This window comes from Schistocerca cancellata, chromosome 1 (assembly GCF_023864275.1).
Source record: "Schistocerca cancellata isolate TAMUIC-IGC-003103 chromosome 1, iqSchCanc2.1, whole genome shotgun sequence".
Lineage (NCBI taxonomy): Eukaryota > Metazoa > Arthropoda > Insecta > Orthoptera > Acrididae > Schistocerca > Schistocerca cancellata.
In genome coordinates, this window is record NC_064626.1 from 718,514,683 (window position 1) to 718,534,099 (window position 19,417).

Below are 19,417 nucleotides of genomic sequence, written 5' to 3' on the forward strand. Positions count from 1 at the left end.
CCAGATGTAACCAAGACAGTGTTTTAACATTTCACGTAAGGAAAGATTTCATGTAATTCTGGTACGTCCTGTTTTTGTGTTTTCCCCATGACTAATGCGATTATGGTAAGAAATAGGAAATGAGCTCTAACAAGGAAATGAACCCATGTCCTTATAACACATTTATTCCTCTTTGTATAAGGATTGCTTCCTGAAAGTTTGGCCATACCTTTTTGTTACGCGCTGTATACACAGTTTCTAACTTAAATACTTGATTTATTGTACTTATTTTTTGTATTTATTTAAGTACTTATTGTATTTATTCTCGTATTAAATCTTTAACGAAGAATTCTATCTCTTAATGAGTAGATTATGACACCATTTAAAATTTTTAATTTGTGAGCGGCGATCAAAAAGTTTATATTGTAGGGTGCTGCTGCAGCGTATATGCAACGTAGCGCGACTCCGATGCAGGTATACAGGGTGTCCCAGAATGTTGCGACAAACTTTGAGTGGTTGTAGAGGGTGTCTTGAGGAAGAAATTGAGGATAGGAACCTTGTCCGGAAACGTCATCCAACGACACTACAGAGCGTCGAAGTTATGCGTGCCGGCGTCTGTCACTAGGTCACCCTTTCGGCAGCAAACGTGACTTTGTACGCTGACGAACCGTAGGCGGAACGTCTCGCAATGTTGTTTGTTATTAAGTGATCGCGACTGGTCGCACGATCGCCAGTGGAGATGATGGGGCTAGATGCTGCGTAGAATAGCCTTGTTTCCCATGAACGTGATGCTCTGTGCCTCGGTAGATGACGGTTTCCAGACGGGTTACATCCGCAGTTTATTTTTTCTCCTGGAACCGTGTAAAATTTCCAATGCTTTTCGATATACAAGAGAAAAATAAACTGCAGATGGAAACCCATGTCCAAAACCATCATCCACCATGGCAACAGAACATCGCATTGATAGGTGACAAGGCCTTTCTACGCAGCAGCTAGCTCAATCTTCTCCACTGGCGATCGTGGCAATCAGTCACGGTGGATGAATAACAAACAACTTTGCTAGACGTTTCGCCTAGGCCCATCTGCGTACAGAGTCATGTTTGCTGCCGAAGGGGTGGCCTAATGGCAGGCGCCGGCGCCTATGACTTCGACTTTCTGTAACGTCGTTACATGGGTTCCTATCCTCGATTTGTTCCTCAAGACATCCTCTACAACCCATCGAACTTTGTCGCAAGATTTCTGGGACACCCTATGTAAGTACCGAAGTGTAGATTAGTGTGGCATTCGTCTCTTTCCGACATGTGTGCTGTACATGCGGAAACGTGAACTATAGCGAGGTTATTACCAAATGCGTCCAAACAACACCAACATGCTGTTGTTGTTTTCTTGACCATCGAAGGACAACACACTAGCAGACATTCATCGAAGTATGAGAATGTGTATGGGACAACATGTCTGTTGAAAACAGTCGTTGTGAAATGATATGCCAAGTTCAGTGCTGGTCGCGATTCGATACAAGACACCGATCGATCTGGCGGTCCAGCCTCGCCCATTATGGACAACAATAAGTGGGAGACGCTCGAGTACTCATCCTGACGTCTTGATCTCTTCAAATGGTTCAAATGTTTCTGAGCACTATGGGACTTAACATCTATGGTCATCAGTTCCCTAGAACTTAGAACTACTTAAACCTAACTAACCTAAGGACATCACACAACACCCAGTCATCACGTCTTGATCTCTTCCTTTGCGCTTATCACTCCTTGGGTCCCTTAAAAGAGACTGTGAACGGCCGACGATTCCTGTCGGACGTTATGTGCAGTAGGCAGTTACGGATCTCTTCATGCTGCAGGACTTGATGTTTTGCGAACCGGATATCTTCAATCTGGTGAGTCGGTGGGATGATTGTCTCAATGCTCAGGGCGATTTTGCCTGATTGGCATACCGATTCTGAACTGTACGGCCTTCGAACGGAAACTTCTTTAACTCCCCTTATACACTGAGGCAACGGCCTTGCCGCAGTGGATACACCGGTTCCCGTCAGATCACCGAAGTTAAGCGCTATAGGGCGTGGCCGGCATTTGGATGGGTGACCATCCGGGCCGCCATGCGCTGTTGTCATTTTTCGGGGTTCCCTCAGCCTCAGTAGTTGAGGAGCACCTCGACCGAATAGTAGCGGTTCCGGTCAAAGAAAACCATCATAACGACCGGGAGAATGGTGTACTGCCCACACGCCCCTCCTATCCACATCCTCACTTGAGGATGATACGGCGGTCGGATGGTCCCGAAGGGCCACTTGTGCCCTGAAGACGGTGTGCATTACACACTGAGCTGACGACAGGCATGGGATACCTCCGAATATCGTGCCAGAGCTCCTTTTGCTCAGCATTATACAACAAGCATACCACATAGCATGGGCTTAGTAAGTCATTGGAAGTCCCTTGCAGAAATAATGAGCAATGCTGCTGCTACAGGCATCCATAATTGCGAAAGCATGATTTCGTGCGCGAGCTGACCTCTCGATCATGTCCCGTAAATGTTCAATCGGATTCATGTTGGGCGATCTGGATGACCAAATGATTTGTACGAACTGTCCAGAGTGTTCTTCAAACCAATTGTGAAAAATTGTGGCCCAGTGACACGGCGCATTGTCATCCAAGTAGCCGAACATAAACATTTCCAGTAAACGATCGGTTCAGTTGGATCAGAAGACCCAGTTCATTCTATGTCAACACAGCCCACGCCATTATGGAGCCACTACCAGCTTGTACAGTGCTTTGAGACAACTTGTGTCCATTGCTTCGTGGGATCTGTGCCACAGTCGAACCCTGCCATCAACTCTTATCAACTGAAATCGGGACTCATCTGACCAGGCTATGGTTTTCCAGCCATCAAGGGTACAACCGATATGGTCACAAGCCCAACAGAGACGCTGCAGGCGATGCCGTACTGATAGCAAAGGCACTCGTGTGGATCGTCTGCTGTCATAGCCCATCAACGCCAGATTTCGCCGCACTGTGTTAACGGATCATACGTCCCACATTGATTTCTGCAGTTATTTCACGCTTTGTTGCTTGTTTGTTAGCACCGACAACTCCACGTAAAAGCTGCTATTCCTGGTCGCTAGCCGAAGGCTGTCGGCCACTGCGTAGGTGAGAGGTGATGCCTGAAATTTGGTATTCTTGACACTGTGGATCTTGGAATTTAGAATTCCCTAATGATTTCCGAAATGGGATGCCCCTTGCGACTAGCTCCAACTACCGTTCTGCATTCAAAGTCTATTAATTGCTGCCGTGCGCCCATAAGCACACCAGAAACCTTTTCACACCAACCATCTGAGTATAAATGACAGCTCCGCCAATGCACTGTCCTTTTATACATTGTGTAAGTGATGCTACCGCCATCTGTATAATGTATATCGCTATCGCATTACTTCTGTCACCTCAGTGCGTATCTGACGTACTGAAAATGAAATTTTTGTTTTGGAAGCTGTTAGATAGACAACCTGTAACGGGGACCAGGTGAGCGTGTTAGGTTTTTAGTAATGTAGACTGAGTCAAGGAAACTTCTTTGTGAGTTTTTTGTTTCTTAAATATTCGTCCCTTCGTGTGACCGATAGAAATGCCTCTGTTGTGGGAAACTCCTTTGACATGGAGCAGGAAATAATTGCCGAAGACATTGAATGCCTGCAGCTGCCACGTTAGTCCGGTATCCGCTGTATGGGCACATCTTCTCCTTCCGTGACTAAATTTTTATTAGTTAGGTGTAGATTGTCAGATTTCGTTTTCTTGTGTCCGTTGGCAGAGACATGCGCGAAGTTTCTGTTTCGTAGCAGTTCTTTTTTTTTTTTTTTTTTTGTAGTGACTTCTCAGAAAAACTTTTCAGCAGAGAGCTCAGAAACCTGATCATCGGCCGTGACGCCGGAGGAGACTGCAGCGGAAGGACCTGAGCGGAAGCCGCAAGCCAGCAGCCCCGGCTACGGAAGAAGCGGCCCGGATATCGCGCGAGGTTGCACGTCAGCGGCGGCGACGAAATGTCGAGGGGTCGGGTCGCTTCGGCACATTCGAGGTCTCGGGATCGATACCCGCCGCCCACGCACCGCTGCGTTCTTTCGAGCACTTCGCTGCCCCTGGGAGCTTCCGTACGGTCTGTCAACACGAGTAGCACGTAGCCAGCGCGTTACTTTAGCAGAGTTATTTCTTACAGCTCACCGGAATTTCTCAGTGTTGAAATAAATTTAAGAACCATGTTAGTCGCTACATTTTCCAATATTTCCAACAAATGTGGCCGGTAGCTTGTTTGTATCTTCGTATCAGAACAGATTTGTTCACCATTTTGTGGCCGGCAAGAGCATGATAGGCGACAATGTAAAGTACGCCATCACCAGGCTATGCGCATTGTCTTGGTTACATCTGAAACCTTTTAGCATTGACTTGTGGAGAGCTCAACATTAGCACCGTAGACACAATCCCTTCAGTTTGTAAACAAGAGTAGCCGAATCCGACATAATCGAAGAACACCTTTTCTACTGGGAACTTGAACCTATAGGGGATATCAGAGTCAGCGATAACACACAATTTTATATGACTGCTTCTCGTAAAGAATGAAGTTCTCACTAGATATTCAGCAGTCTTTTCTTTCGTAGGCTGGCCGCAGCAACCTTCTCTACTTTTCGATGTCCCATTTGCCAAATTTTTTATATGGGGCACCCTTCACACTTAAAGGTCCACAAAATTAGGGGCCACTAAGCAAATCTGACAACTAAAGAGATGTGACAGACAACTGATACTTCTGCTTAACACAGTGGCTTTAGAGGCTCAACCTACAAGTATACCACTAGGATTAGCATATAATACACTATGGAATAAGAAAATGACGGTTTGTGTGGCCTCATGCTCGTATTGGTAAAGGCGATTTTTTTATGGCAGGAACACAGTCTTTTATACCGTCCAAGCCAAATATAAAATGTAGACTGGCTAGAAACTTTTGGCATACTCACTGTGGGATTCCAGTGATCAGCATCAGAGAGTAACACTACTGCACGTTGTGGACAGATTTCCAAGTGTGATAACCGAGATCCGGAGATCCGAATGGTATCTGCTCTCTTCACGGAAGACTGAATGTATTACACCCTCACTCGTGACAGCTCCACTTAGTTACAATGTCGAATGTTCTGGTAAAGGCTGATATTTATATTTTTCGACACAAGTCTGTTCCTTACCGAGTGATGCAACGCAGTGTTGAGTCATTATAATTACAGTGAGGAGGACGCTGTTCAAATCCGCGTCCGCCCTTCCGTATTAAAGTTTCCATGGTTTGCCTAAATTCATAAAGCAAATGCCGAGGTGGTCCCTTTGATAAGGGCATGGTAGATTTCCTTTCCCATCCTTTCGCCAATCCGGCATTGTGGTCCGCCACTAACGATCCCATCGTTGACGGGACATTTAATTCTATCTTTCTTCGTCGGTACATGAGACGACGCGCGCAGAGTTGCTTCGTCCGAATTTCTTTGGAATTCTTTAATGTAATAATCGAATACTTCTTCAAAGTCCGGGATTTCGGCTGCCAGCTATCACTTATCGACAAGGAGTCCTCGTAAAACGAAAGTCCGGGACTCGTATAGGTAGAGGTAGTGATCAAATCCCCTTCCAGCCATCGTGATTGGTGTTTTTCCATGGTTTCCTTTGTCGTCGTACTCAGATGAACCTATACCATGACGCTGATAACAAAGCGGAACGTGTATTTGTTAAAAGTCGTTAAGTGCTCCCATTAACGAACAATATATGAGAATTTGCGCCCCTCAGTGTTATCACGGCGTATCTGCTGAACTATATGGCGTACAATGATATGATATTGCATGTACATTCAGTAATATATTTGCATACTGTGTGCAAAATGTGTTGTCGATAGAGTTAGTAGTATTGGGGTAATAAACTGAAACGTTATGCCTCTTGCTGAAGTTTCTCTGCATCAACAGCGATATTGTACTCGATAATTTTTTTTTCTTTTTTTGTTTTGTGGTGGCTGTCAGCGAGAAAAAGCTTCCAAATAGTTTTAAATCATGTGTAATCTTGGTTGGGACTAACTAACAAGGGAACTGTCCTGTCCGACATGTGGAGACCTACCCTGAAATCTTTTACATAGGAAGAATAAACCAAAAGAAATGCACAGTCGAGATCTTAGTTGCTAAGGCGCACGGCAAATATTTTTTTTTTTTTAAATTGAAGTTTATCATTTCTGCCGCACGAAGAAGTGCATATGACAGGGGTTTGTACGGGCCTTCTTACCTAGCACGCGGATCGGCGAATAAATAGATGCAGCCGTGAGACGAGAACGTAGCGCCGCATAGCGCGAAGTCAAGGTGCACAGATATGAATTTTAAGCGCTTAAACCATACAAAAAATGTCTCAAATAATTAATTTTTTTTTTTTGAAAACTTGAAGTTCATACCGGCAGCCAAACGTTGAAAATACCATTGTTACACTGACGAGTTGGAGAGGAAAGAGCTTCAAGGCAGTGCATGATGTTACATTACAGGCGAGTAGCCGCGTGGTTTACGGCGCCGTGACACGGATTGCACGGCTCCTCCCGCAGGAGGTCCGAGTCCTCCCTCGGGCATCGGTGTGTGTGTTGTTCCTAGCATAAGTTAGTTTAAGTAGTGTGTAAGTCTAGGTTCAAATGGTTCAAATGGCTCTGAGCACTACGGGACTCAACATCTATGGTCATCAGTCCCCTAGAACATAGAACTACTTAAACCTAACTAACCTAAGGACATCACACAACACCCAGTCATCACGAGGCAGAGAAAATCCCTGACCCCGCCGGGAATCTAACCCGGGCGCGAGAAGCGAGAACGCTACCGCGCGACCACGAGCTGCGGACTGTAAGTCTAGGGACCGATGATCTCAGTAGGGTGCTCCTTAAGGAATTCACATACGTTTGAACTCACATCAGTCGAGACTTTAATTTGTTGACATGAGAAATTTTATAACAATTCCTGTAGCCCAGTTCTTATGATAATTTTTGAATAATTTGTATTCAACTACTTTATTCCCTAGCTGTACAAATATGTGAAGTGTCTGTGGTATGATGAAAACTAACATTTTCGTTCCACAAGGCACATCTATTAAAAATTAATGCATTCAGAGACTTCGCGGTAATAACTGGTTTTGTTTAGGCATGTGTTTTACATATTGTTGTATGCAGCGGGCATACTTTGTCAAATTCGTAAAACATAATGATACAAACTGACAATGCACAAATGACTAAAGTTTAACAATATTGTTCCGCCGACAAACCTGAAATGAGAACCAGTTATCGGAAATTATATTGTCCAACAATTTTCTCAAAAAAAGTTTTACACTGTCTAATAATTTCTTTATCGAGAGGCTGAATCACACTATTAGCTCCGGATGGTATCCGAATTATATTAACAGTCTTTCCGTCGTGGGCTTTTCGATAGTTGCCTTTGTCAGCCTACTCAGCAGAGTATATACTGTGCCGCTCATGGCGTCAACGAAACGTGTAGGTGTGGATTTACTTGAGACAGGTTGATCCAACTACTGTCCAAGATACCCTTTATTTCGGCGAGTTACGTGTCTAATAATCGAATACAGATCGTGGACAAAAGCCAGTATCGTCTCCAGTAATCTCTTTGCTAAACACAATTGCTAAGTAACTGTATTTTAATACAGCGTAATGTCACAGCTCCGACCTATGAATAAGGTAGCCCACTGATTTCTTGAGAAACAACAGCAGGATGTTCCTCCGGCACTGTAAATAACGGAATAAAAATCTAAATTGAAATATGGAGGAAAAGTTAAGAGTAGAAATTAATCCATTCATGCGACAAGAAATGGCTGTATGTTTGCAGACTTGTTGTCTACTGGCACCACGCTCCGTTAAGCATTTTTTGAAGTTATGCTTTCTGTTATCTCTCTTCCTGATGTTAGTAAAAAAGCAGCAGTCGCAATAACTTGCAGACATTATTTATTAGGCTACATCGATTCTGGTAAGAGAAAGGAACGCTGCGTGCAACCATAGCAAAAAGTTGGGCTCCAGTTTGCGAGCGTAGTGTCATACATCAATAACACGAAGCGTAAACTTTCCACAACATTTATTTTCGTTGTCAACGCTTTGAGTGCCAATGACATCAAGGAAAATTTAATTTTAAAATGTTTCAGAAAACTGATCTTTATCATCATAGTAAGCAACAAGTGCTAGAAGAATTTGGCAAAAATTAAATAATGAATTGTTTTGAGGAGGTGGTTTCACACTGGAATATAGTTTTAAAATTTTTCACAAAATTAAAATTTATTGTCGAGATGAGAAACGAATATAAGAAGAAATTGTCAAAAAGTAAGCACTCAATTGTTTTAAGTAGGTTGTTTCACTATAGAACCACTAGGAAATACAGTTTTCAACCACCCATCATTTTATGAGATAGCAATTTCGCATTTTTACTAGACACAGTCCCATAACTCGAAACTTCCATGAACTCTTAATGTCTAAAACAAATTATAATACCAAATAACAAGCAAAAATGGGCCCTAAACGTAATAAATTTATCTGAAAAGTGTGTAGTGCCTCAGTGCTTTCATTTCGAAACGGCTCATAAAAGCAGTCATACAAACTCAGATTTACTTTTCAGTTACTTCAGATATATTTAATTTCACTGTCAATGATTTCTTCGATTTGATCACTGTAAAACATTAAAACATCACATGCGACTGTCTGCAGTCACGTCGCACAATCTACACACCGACTGCTGCTTTGAAATCTGTATGTAAGTGACTGCTACAATACACTACGTTCGTAGAAATACCGCACTGTATCACTAGACGTCTGTGTCTTCCAGTAGCATTGGTGGTTTCATGCGAAAGGCACTGGTACTTAAAAAAAAAGGACAAAAATAAATGTTGGTGTCAGGCAGAAGTGACTGGTACTCAAGGCGATAAATGGTCCTCAGCGTACAAGGGCATTAAACAACGACTCAGTATCGTTTTCGCAGACTGTATCCTGATGGAGGACAAGTATTGGGAAAGCAATTTATAATCCAAACAGGAGTTGAAGAACTCGCGGAAAAATACCAAACAGCAGTGTAAGCAAAATGAAAATACATTGTTGATATTAATAGAAAAAAATATATGTTGATGTCACAAAGTATAGAACGACTAAATATTACCTGCGCTCACAATGAAGATGAGACAAGTAACGTGAGGACTGAATTAGGAGCCATTTCTGACGTTAGTTCTTCGGGGTAGAGTGAGTCTGTAAAGTTTTCTCCGTCGACTTTTTATAGTAGCTTCCTGAAATCTGCTAAGATCCGTTCAGGCTGGGAAGAGGGACCAGGCAGGAAGTTGCAAAGTAAAATTTACTTAAGCTTTTTCCGCCTTGGGGAGCAGTGCAAGGACGCGTATCCACGGAAAAGTTCCACTGAAGTCCGGAGGCACTGCATAAAACTAATGAGCGCAGTCGAGGCAGCGACTGAGGAATAGCTAATGCACCGACTCCGGGAGAGGAATATTTTTACTTTGTCACTTTCCAGTAATACGAGAGCAGGTGGAGACAGAGAGAGAGGGGGGGGGGGGACGGAGAGAGTGAGAGGGAGAGAATCACAGACTGAAGGAGAGTGTTGCGCGCAGTAGGACTTGGGTCTCCTTTTCGACTTACCTGGCTCTTGCAAGGTAAGAGGCTGGACAGGAGACAAGCTGTGCAAATTTGTGCAAAATTTTTAAAGCAATTTTACGACCACAATATACAGCTAGATTAAATGTAAGACTTGTGGTCCAGAAAGTTAAGTTCTTTAAATATGACTTGACAACAATGCGGCAGTTTAGAGGAAGACAGAATTGAAGGTCGTAATATCCAGAACTCTGATGCGATTTATAAGCTCAGAGGAAAGAGTAAGTGAATTGGGTAAGTACATTGAAATTCCGAACGACAGGGAATGACTACCCAACCGCACAAATGAAGTAAAAACGTCTGATAAGCAAATAGAAGAATAAAGAACAGTAAAAGATGTAAGGAAAACATTAAACGGTATGTCGATGGGAAGAATCAATATTGCTAAAATCTCTCATTGAGTTAAGAACGGAGGAGAATGAATGAACTGCGTAAGATAGTTATACACGTTGTCATTTTATACAGGGTGTCCTTGGAGGGATGGTCAGTATTCAGGGGTAGAGCAAGAACGATCATTCGAAGCAAAAAAGTCTACAAAGCATGGGCTCTAAAAAACGCTTGTCATAAGACTACAAGCACTTCTTCATCCTCGATACTGTAGAACAAGTAGCTTCCACTGCAAACTGGATCAAAGATGGCGAACTTCTGGTCACGTGATTTGGACATGTTTTCTAAAATTGGTTGTACTTGCAATCCAAGCAGTGTCACACTATTTTGTGTCTCCTTTTTGTATACAGTATAATGCGATGACGATCGTGACGGAACTCTTAAATCCACACCATGCCTTTCAGTACTCGACAGTATTGTCCCTCAAATCTCCGACGATAGCAGGCAGTAACACATCAGTGGATGGAACTCAAAAACACCAGATACTTACCAGTTTATGAAATACTGAACAACTTACCACACAACTGATTAAAATCTAGAGCATCAGTATGGGTAAACACTGTCCAACTCGCCACAGAAAGCTATAATCTGAGAAATGAATAAAGAAATCAGCGCAGATCCTTCCATGGTCAGAAGATGTTAGGTAATATACTTCCGCCCATCCAGCTGCTGGGTGCAAACCAACCCAGAAAAATACAGAATTCGCTCAACCGAATGAGGACTGACCCCACCGTGACCAAAGCAACGCTACACAGATGCGAGTGTGGAACGCAGGAACAAATACTGGAGCACATTTTGCATGACTGCCCGAAGAGACACTTCATGGGTACCGCGAAAGACTCGTAGACTCAGCATCTGCAGCAATTAACTGGCTCGAGTATTTAGATACCCAACTGTTATGCAAAGTAGATATCTCAACTTCAACTTCTTTTATCTCCTCTCTCCTCCAGGTTCTCCAATGTTCAGTATTATCTGTATTTAAATACATATTCACTGATGAGCTAAGACGTTTTGACCACCTACATAACGGCTTGTTTGTCTGTCTTTGGAACGAAATACATCTCTAATTCTGCGTATCAGGGATCAGACAGTTTGATGGTAGGTTTTTGGAGGTATGTGGCATTAGATGTCTGTACACAGGTCATGTAATTCGCATAGATAACGAGCCGCTGATTTGCGTACGCGATATGGCGTCCGATGGCAGCACAGGTGAGTTCCATAGGGCTTAACATCAGGTGAATTTGGTCACCGAGACATCAACGTGAGTTCACTAAAATGCTCCTCAAATCACTTTAGCACGGTTCTGGCTCCGAGACACGGATAATTATACTGCTGAAGGATGATACCGCCGTTTTGAAAGACATCAAGCATGCAGGTGGTTCGCAGCTGTCAGCGTGTCTTCGATTACTACCAGAGGTGCCTTGCAAGCGCAGGAGAATGTATGTTCAGTTGAGATATCTATTTTGCCTAGTCCACTTGAAGTTGAGATATCTATTTTGCATAGGAGTTGGGTATCTAAATACCCTAACCAGTTAATTGCTGCAGGTGTTGTGTCTACGAGTCTTTCCCGGTACCCGTGAAGTGTCTTTTCGGGCAGTATTATGCTGCATAATATTGCTCTCACCAGCCTGCGTCCTGGTGCGCTGCGTGTTTCAAGCCGCCGTTCACCACGATGACGGCGTTTGTGGAGACGACCATCGACGTAGCGTAGCAAAAGTGTGATTCGTCCGAAGAGCCGACACGTTTCCGTTGATCGACGGTCGAATCCCGATGGTCCCGTGCCCACTACAATCGTAACTGACGATGTCGTTGGGTCAATTACGTCGGGATGGTCCGCTGCGGAGCTCCGTGTTCAATAATGTACGAGGGTCACTCCAAAAGAAATGCACTCTATTTTTTTAAAATCCATCTTTTATTCTACATGTTTGAAAGTTTTACAGCTTTTAGATACATTCTTTAGGAACAGTATTTTCATTTCCCCACATAAATTCAATCCCTCTTAACAGCCTTACGCTATCTTGGAACCAGCGCCTGTACACCCGCACGGTAAAATCTGGACCAACCTGTTGGAGCCACTGTTTGGCAGCGTGCACAAGGGAGTCATCATCTTCAAACCTTGTTCCACGAAGAGAGTCTTTCAGTTTTCCAAAGAGATGATAGTCACATGGAGCCAGGTCAGGACTGTAAGGCGGGTGTTTCAGTGTTGTCCATCCGAGTTTTGTGATCGCTTCCATGGATTTTTGACTGACATGTGGCCGTGCATTGTCGTGAAACAGCAAAACATCCTGCTTTTGCCGATGTGATCGAACACGACTCAGTCGAGCTTGAAGTTTCTTCAGTGTGGTCACATATGCATCAGAAATAATGGTGGTTCCACTTGGCATGATGCCCACAAGCAAGAGTCCTTCGGAATCGAAAAACACCGTAGCCATAACTTTTCTGGCAGAAGGTGGGGTTTTGAATTTTTTCCGTGGGTGAATTTGCATGATGTCACTCCATTGATTGCCTCTTCGTCTCTGGTGAAAAATGATGGAGCCATGTTTCATCACCTGTCACAATTCTTCCAAGAAATTCATCTCCACCATTCTCGTACTGTTCCAAAAGTTCGCTGCATACCGTTTTTCTTGTTTCTTTGGGAGCCACTGTCAACATCCTGGGAACCCACCTGGCACAAACCTTTTTAACACCAACAATTTCAGTATTCTGCAACCACTTCCTTCCCCTATCCCAACGTAGCGTGACAATTCGTTCACTGTGATGCGTCTGTCATCAGTCACCATTTCGGTAACTCTCTGCACATTGTATGGAGTGTGTGCAGTACGAGACTTGCTGCTGCGAGGACAATCCTCGATATTGCTGTGCCCACTTTCATCACGTAACCTGCTTGCCCACCGACTAACTGTACTGCGATCGACAGCAGCATCTCCATACACCTTTTTCAACCTGTTGTGGATGTTTACCGCTGTCTCGTTTTCACAGCACAGGAATTCTATGACAGCACGTTGCTTCTGACGAACGTCAAGTGTAGCAGCCATCTTGAAGACATGCTGTGACACCGCCACTCACGGGAACAGGTTGAACTAAGTTTGAAAACAAGCTGGAAGGGTGTATCTACACACTGTAAAACTTTCCACATGCAGAATGAAAACTGTATTTTTACAAACATAGTGTGCATTTCTTTTGGAGTGACCCTCGTACAATGAATGGTGTACTCCGAAACACGTGTGCGTGCACCAGCATTATGCTCTTTCGACAGAGATGCCACAGATCACCATCTATCGTGCTACAGGGCAGACGAGCCTCCGAACCCCACGATCTGTCAAGAGTTGTGGACTTCCAACCATTTAGCTCCTAGTCGTAGTTTCACTGTCCTACCTCTTTTCGTAGATGCTCACGACAGTAGCACGCGAACATTCGACTAGTTTGGCTGTTTTCGACATACTTGTTGTCAGGCTCTGTGTAATAATAATCTGCCCTTTGTCAAAGTTTATTATCTGAATGGATTTTCCCAGTTGGAGCCCCTATCTTCGCTAGGTTGATCCCCCGCCTATGTCTACTCCGCTTACATACTTTAGTTGCCGCGTCACATGCCCGCAACGCTATCTGGGGGCATCCAACGACCCAGTGCGCAGTGGTCACTTTGCTTTGCCTGATCAGTGTACACAGTGTGTAAAGGGCATAAGCGCAGATATTTCTGTTGATGACTGGATACGGTGTACTGCACAGCATTGTCAATATTTACGGTATTTGCAGACTAATAATTATAGCTATTATAAGTCATATGTTTTTAGGTTGGGTAGTAACTCCAATTACGTGTGGAAAGACCAAGCCATTAATGCTTATTTTCCCCTGGGCAGCAGATCACGTATTGCAGTGTGGATGCACATACGCATAACCACAAGTCTGTACTGACAGGCCTAGTGCACTTGATGGTGCAGTTATGACCGTACAGAAAACATCAGGTCGTGAAGTTTGTAACGTTTTTATGGGAAGACTGTTTGACGCAGAGATACTGCACCCAACACACTGATGTGTGTACGTATTAAGGCACCACATATAAAATATCTGAAATATCTGCACTTATATCCATTACACAATGTATCGATGTATCTGCTTATACTGATTCATATCATTTTATGTTATTTTCTATCGAGATAATTGTATGTAGTTGTAAAATATAATTCTGTAAGTCATACGGTAAATAAATGAATAACAGGAGTCAAATGTGTTTTTTTTTTTTCAGTCGCTTAGAATTTTGTGCTGGGCGAGAGATTCACGACAAATACAAACTGAGTAAGGGGCCAATGTGGAAGAGTGTTCTGTGCAAATCCGAATTTCGATTCCATCCAGACCTTGCATTTTCACAGCATTTATGGAGTGGATCTTGAGAGTAGATTGAAATGAAGTAGCAGTCACTGCGCAAATGGGGAAGAATGCCGTCCTTTTTTCAGCCAAAGATTTCCGATTGGTCCCCTGCTGTTCTTACATTTCAAATAGCTCTGAGCACTACGGGACTTTACATCTTGACGACTGTAGCGAATTCGAGTCCACAGTGTCACAATTGCTGCCCGACCTCGCTCGATCGCAAATATTTAACACGTCAACACACGGATGGTGGTTGCATTTAGGTATTACATGGAAATGAGACAAGGCATGAATGTTAAACTAGGTGGAAATGACAGAGAAATTATACTACTGCGCATGTGTGTTCAGCGCTGTTCGAAGTGGCTTCTGTTTTTTTGTCCTACACAAATGTAAATTATATTCACGTTCAGGATCGGCCAGAAATTCTACACACTTGCGGAACTGCTGCACATGAGCAACTTCCTGGTGACAGTGTGCTCTCTTACCAGACGTGTAAACAGGGAAACGGAACCGTCACCGCTCATCTTGTATGTCCGTAAACACAGATGTCTCCGCTTCGCGTTACCCAGTAGCTGGGTACACTGTATCTGGGGCGTTCTCGTGCTGCAGTGTGCACTGCAGTCGTGGGAAGGTATCGTGTTACTCCATCGCCGTATCAATAAACGTCACGGTTATAAAACGAAACATGCCCACGTTACGTAGCTAATACCCTTCATCGCAAGGGTACCAAACATGTCTCTCAATGATTAACGGATAATTCTTACGCATGTGAGTATACCCTGATCAACCAGTTTGATATCAAATTATTCAGATAACTATTTTCGCCTATGTAACATGGAGCAGGATGAGGCACACCTAGTAAGTTACAATTTTAAATTAGAAAAAGAAAGAAATAAGTAATTATTCTTGATGAGAAACGGCGAAGTTAATATTGGGCACAAAGGCAAGACACACTAATAAACGCAAGCAGTTGCCAAGATTTTCGTCACTAATACTCGATCGAAACCTTGGTTTATTCATTTTCATTACGGAGAAAAATCTTTCGCATACATAAGTAGATCCGAACAAGGACATAACTCTCGCAGCTTCGTGACGCAGGGGCGGAAACTCTTACGGTGGAAAATTTTCGTAGAATTATTTTGTAGTTCGCACTGCCAAGAACTTGTCCTTCAGCCGTGTATTGCACTGCAGGCCGATCAACTCCATCTGTAGATGATTCGGAGCATCTTCAACTGATGCTGAAACGGCCGTACAAAACAACGAATGATATGAGACACACTCGTAACATCTACAAATCATGCTCGAAATTGCTCATTAATTTTTACAATTATTGATAAGTATTCTTTAAATCTAGCACTTTCGTGGACAAAACCAAGGGTACGGAAATGTGCAGCGTTTTCAGACAGTAGTTGGCTGTCCCAAAGGGCAAGCTTCCTTTCATAGGCATTTTACTTTTTCCAGCACGTCCGAAATTAAATTATTTTCACCTAGCAAACCGACTTCCATGTTGTGCACGTGACACGTAATGTCCACGAGAAGTGCAAGATCTGATATGCAGTAAGTGTGTCTCGTTTCGGCTCATGTTTACCCTTCTCAAGTAAGAAATGTACTGTGGTCAAACACAAATCAAGAAATGCTGTGAGCGTTTTACCTCGACTGAGCCAGGGTACTTCGCATAGTAAGGTATGTCGCCGTTTTCCTCTCCTAATTCCTCCAGGAACTGCCGAAACAGGCGATGCGTAAGCCCATGTGTCTTCAGATATTTTACAGTACGCACAACAGTTTGCATGACGTTTTCTATCGTTACTGATTTTTCACAAAGCGCCTCTCGATGTAGTGTGCAGTGAATTCAATACAACGTCTCTTCTGTGCGTCCTAGCGTTTTGCGCGTCAGTGCTATTAGTCCTCTCTGATGGCCTCGCATTGCCGATGCTCCAACAGTGTTCACTGAGATTAACCGATTGCAATCCATACCGACACCATCACTCGCTTGTTCGATGGTTTGGCGTCAGTATACATCTGTCGTAGACCCTTTCATAGGTACTGAGTCCAAAATGTCCTCTGGTACACACAGAGCGTTATCGACACCTCTAACGTATACAGGGTGGTCCATTGATCGTGACCGGGCCAAATATCTCACGAAATAAGCGTCAAACGAAAAAACTACAAAGAACGAAACTTGTCTAGCTTGAAGGGGGAAACCAGATGGCGCTATGGTTAGCCCGCTAAATGGCGCTGCCACAGGTCAAACGGATATCAACTGCGTTTTTTTTAAAATAGGAACCCCCATATTTTATTACATAGTGGTGTAGTACGTAAAGAAATACGAATGTTTTAGTTGGACCACTTTTATCGCTTTGTGATAGATGGCGCTGTAATAGTCACAAACATATGGCTCACAGCTTTAGACGAACAGTTGGTAACAGAAAGTTTTTTTAAAATTAAATTACAGAACGTAGGTACGTTTGAACGTTTTATTTCGGTTGTTCCACTGTGATACATGTACCTTTGTGACCTTATCATTTCTGGGAACACATGCTGTTACCGCGTGATTACCTGTAAATACCACATTAATGCAATAAATGCTCAAAATGATGTCCGGCAACCTCAATGCGTTTGACAATACGTGTAACGACATTCCTTTCAACAGCGAGTAGTTCGCCTCCCGTAATGTTCGCACATGCATTGACAATGCGCTGATGCATGATGTCACGAGTTGTCGGTCAATCACGATAGCAAATATCCTTCAACTTTCCCCTCAGAAAGAAATCCGGGGACTTCAGATCCTGTGAACATGTGGGCCATGGTATGATGCTTCGACGACCAATCCACCTGCCATGAAATATCCTATTCAATACCGCTTCAACTGCACGCGAGCAAAGTGCCGGACATCCATCATGTTGGAAATACATCGCCATTCTGTCATGCAGTGAAACATCTTGTAGTAACATCGGTAGAACATTACGTAGGAAATCAGCATACATTGCACCATTTAGATTGCCATCGATAAAATGGGGGCTAATTATCATTCCTCCCATAATGCCGCACCATACATTAACCCGCCAAGGTCGCTGATGTTCCACCTGTCGCAGCCATCGTGGATTTTCGGTTGTCCAATAGTGCATATTACGCCGGTTTACATTACCGCTGTTGGTGAATGACGCTTCGCCGCGAAATAGAACGCGTGCAAAAAATCTGTCATCGTCCCGTAATTTCTCTTGTGCCCAGTGGCAGAACTGTACACGACGTTCAAAGTCGTCGCCATGCAATTCCTTGTGCATAGAAATATGGTACGGGTGCAATCGATGTTGATGTAGCATTCTCAACACCGACGTTTTTGAGATTCCCGATTCTCACGCAATTAGTCTGCTACTGATGTGCGGATTAGCCGCGACAGCAGCTAAAACACCTACTTGGGCATCATCATTTGTTGCAGCTAGTGGTTGACGTTTCACATGTAGCTGAACACTTCCTGTTCCCGTAAATAACGTAACTATCGGACGAACGGTCCGGACACTTGGATGATGTCGTCCAGGATACCGAGCAGCATACATAGCACACTCCCGTTGGTCATTTTGATCACAATAGCCATACATCAACATGATACCGACCTTTTCCGCAGTTGGTAAACGGTATATTTTAACATGGGTAATGTATCACGAAGCAAATACTGTCCACACTGGCGGAATGTTACGAGATACTACGTACTTAAACGTTTGCGACTATTACAGCGCCATCTATCACAAAGCGAAAAAAGTTGTCCAACTAAAACATTTCATATTTGTTTACATACTACACGAATACGTAATAAAAATGGAGGTTCCTAGTTTTCTTAAAATACAGTTGATATCCGTTTGACCTATGGCAGCGCCACTTAGCGGGCCAACCACAGCGCTATCTGGTTTCCCCCTTCAAGCTGGACGAGTTTCGTTCTTTTTAGTTTTTTCGTTTGATGCTTATTCCGTGAGACATTTGGCCCGGTCACTATCAATGGATCACCCTGTATACTTGTGGTGTTCCTGTAAGATCTGTTGCTTCATCCCACGCAACAGAGCAAGCGATAAAGGCCTTAGCGTTATTTATTAACTCGCTGTGCACTCCCTGTGCACATCCGGCCGTGACACCATAATACTTATACGTCGTGCCCTTGTTTGTTTGGAAAGATCAATTTCTTGAAACCTGCTAACGTTCGTGGGGCACAAATGTTATGCATCATTAACGAGGCAGTCTTTTACAAACTCGCCTTCGGAAAATTGTTTCCCCGATGTCGCTATTCGTAATGCAGTTTTGAAACTTGCTCGCAATGTAGATGTACTGTGATTGTCATTCTTGAAAATTTAAAACGGTACGAAACAACTCAAGTCACTTAAGAAAGGGAAGTCTTCCAGTCCAGATGGTATACCAATCAGGTTCCTTTCAGGTTATGCAGACACAATAGCGCCTTTCTTAGCAATCATATATAACCGCTCACTTGACGAAAGGTCTGTTCCTAAAGACTATAAAGTAACACAGGTCACACCAATATTCGCCGGATAGTTACGTTATTTAAGGAAACAGGAAGTGTTCAGCCACATGTGAAACGTCAACCACTAGCTGCAACAAATGATGATGCCCAAGTAGGTGTTTTAGCTGCTGTCCCGGCTAATCCGCACATCAGTAGCAGACTAATTGCGTGAGAATCGGGAATCTCAAAAACGTCGGTGTTGAGAATGCTACATCAACATCGATTGCACCCGTACCATATTTCTATGCACAAGGAATTGCATGGCGACGACTTTGAGCGTCGTGTACAGTTCTACCACTGGGCACAAGAGAAATTACGGGACGATGACAGATTTTTTGCACGCGTTCTATTTCGCGGCGAAGCGTCATTCACTAACAGCGGTAATGTAAACCGGCATAATATGCACTATTGGGCAACGGAAAATCCAGGATGTCTGCGACAAGTGGAACATCAGCGACCTTGACGGGTTAATGTATGGTGCGGGATTATGGGAGGAAG

General features: G+C 43.6%; 1 pseudogene; it reads left to right on the top strand.

Moving 5' to 3' along the window:
- The first annotated feature begins 1,982 nt into the window (after window positions 1-1,982).
- Window positions 1,983-2,100, top strand: LOC126105530 (5S ribosomal RNA; annotated as a pseudogene).
- Window positions 2,101-19,417: the final 17,317 nt, after the last annotated feature.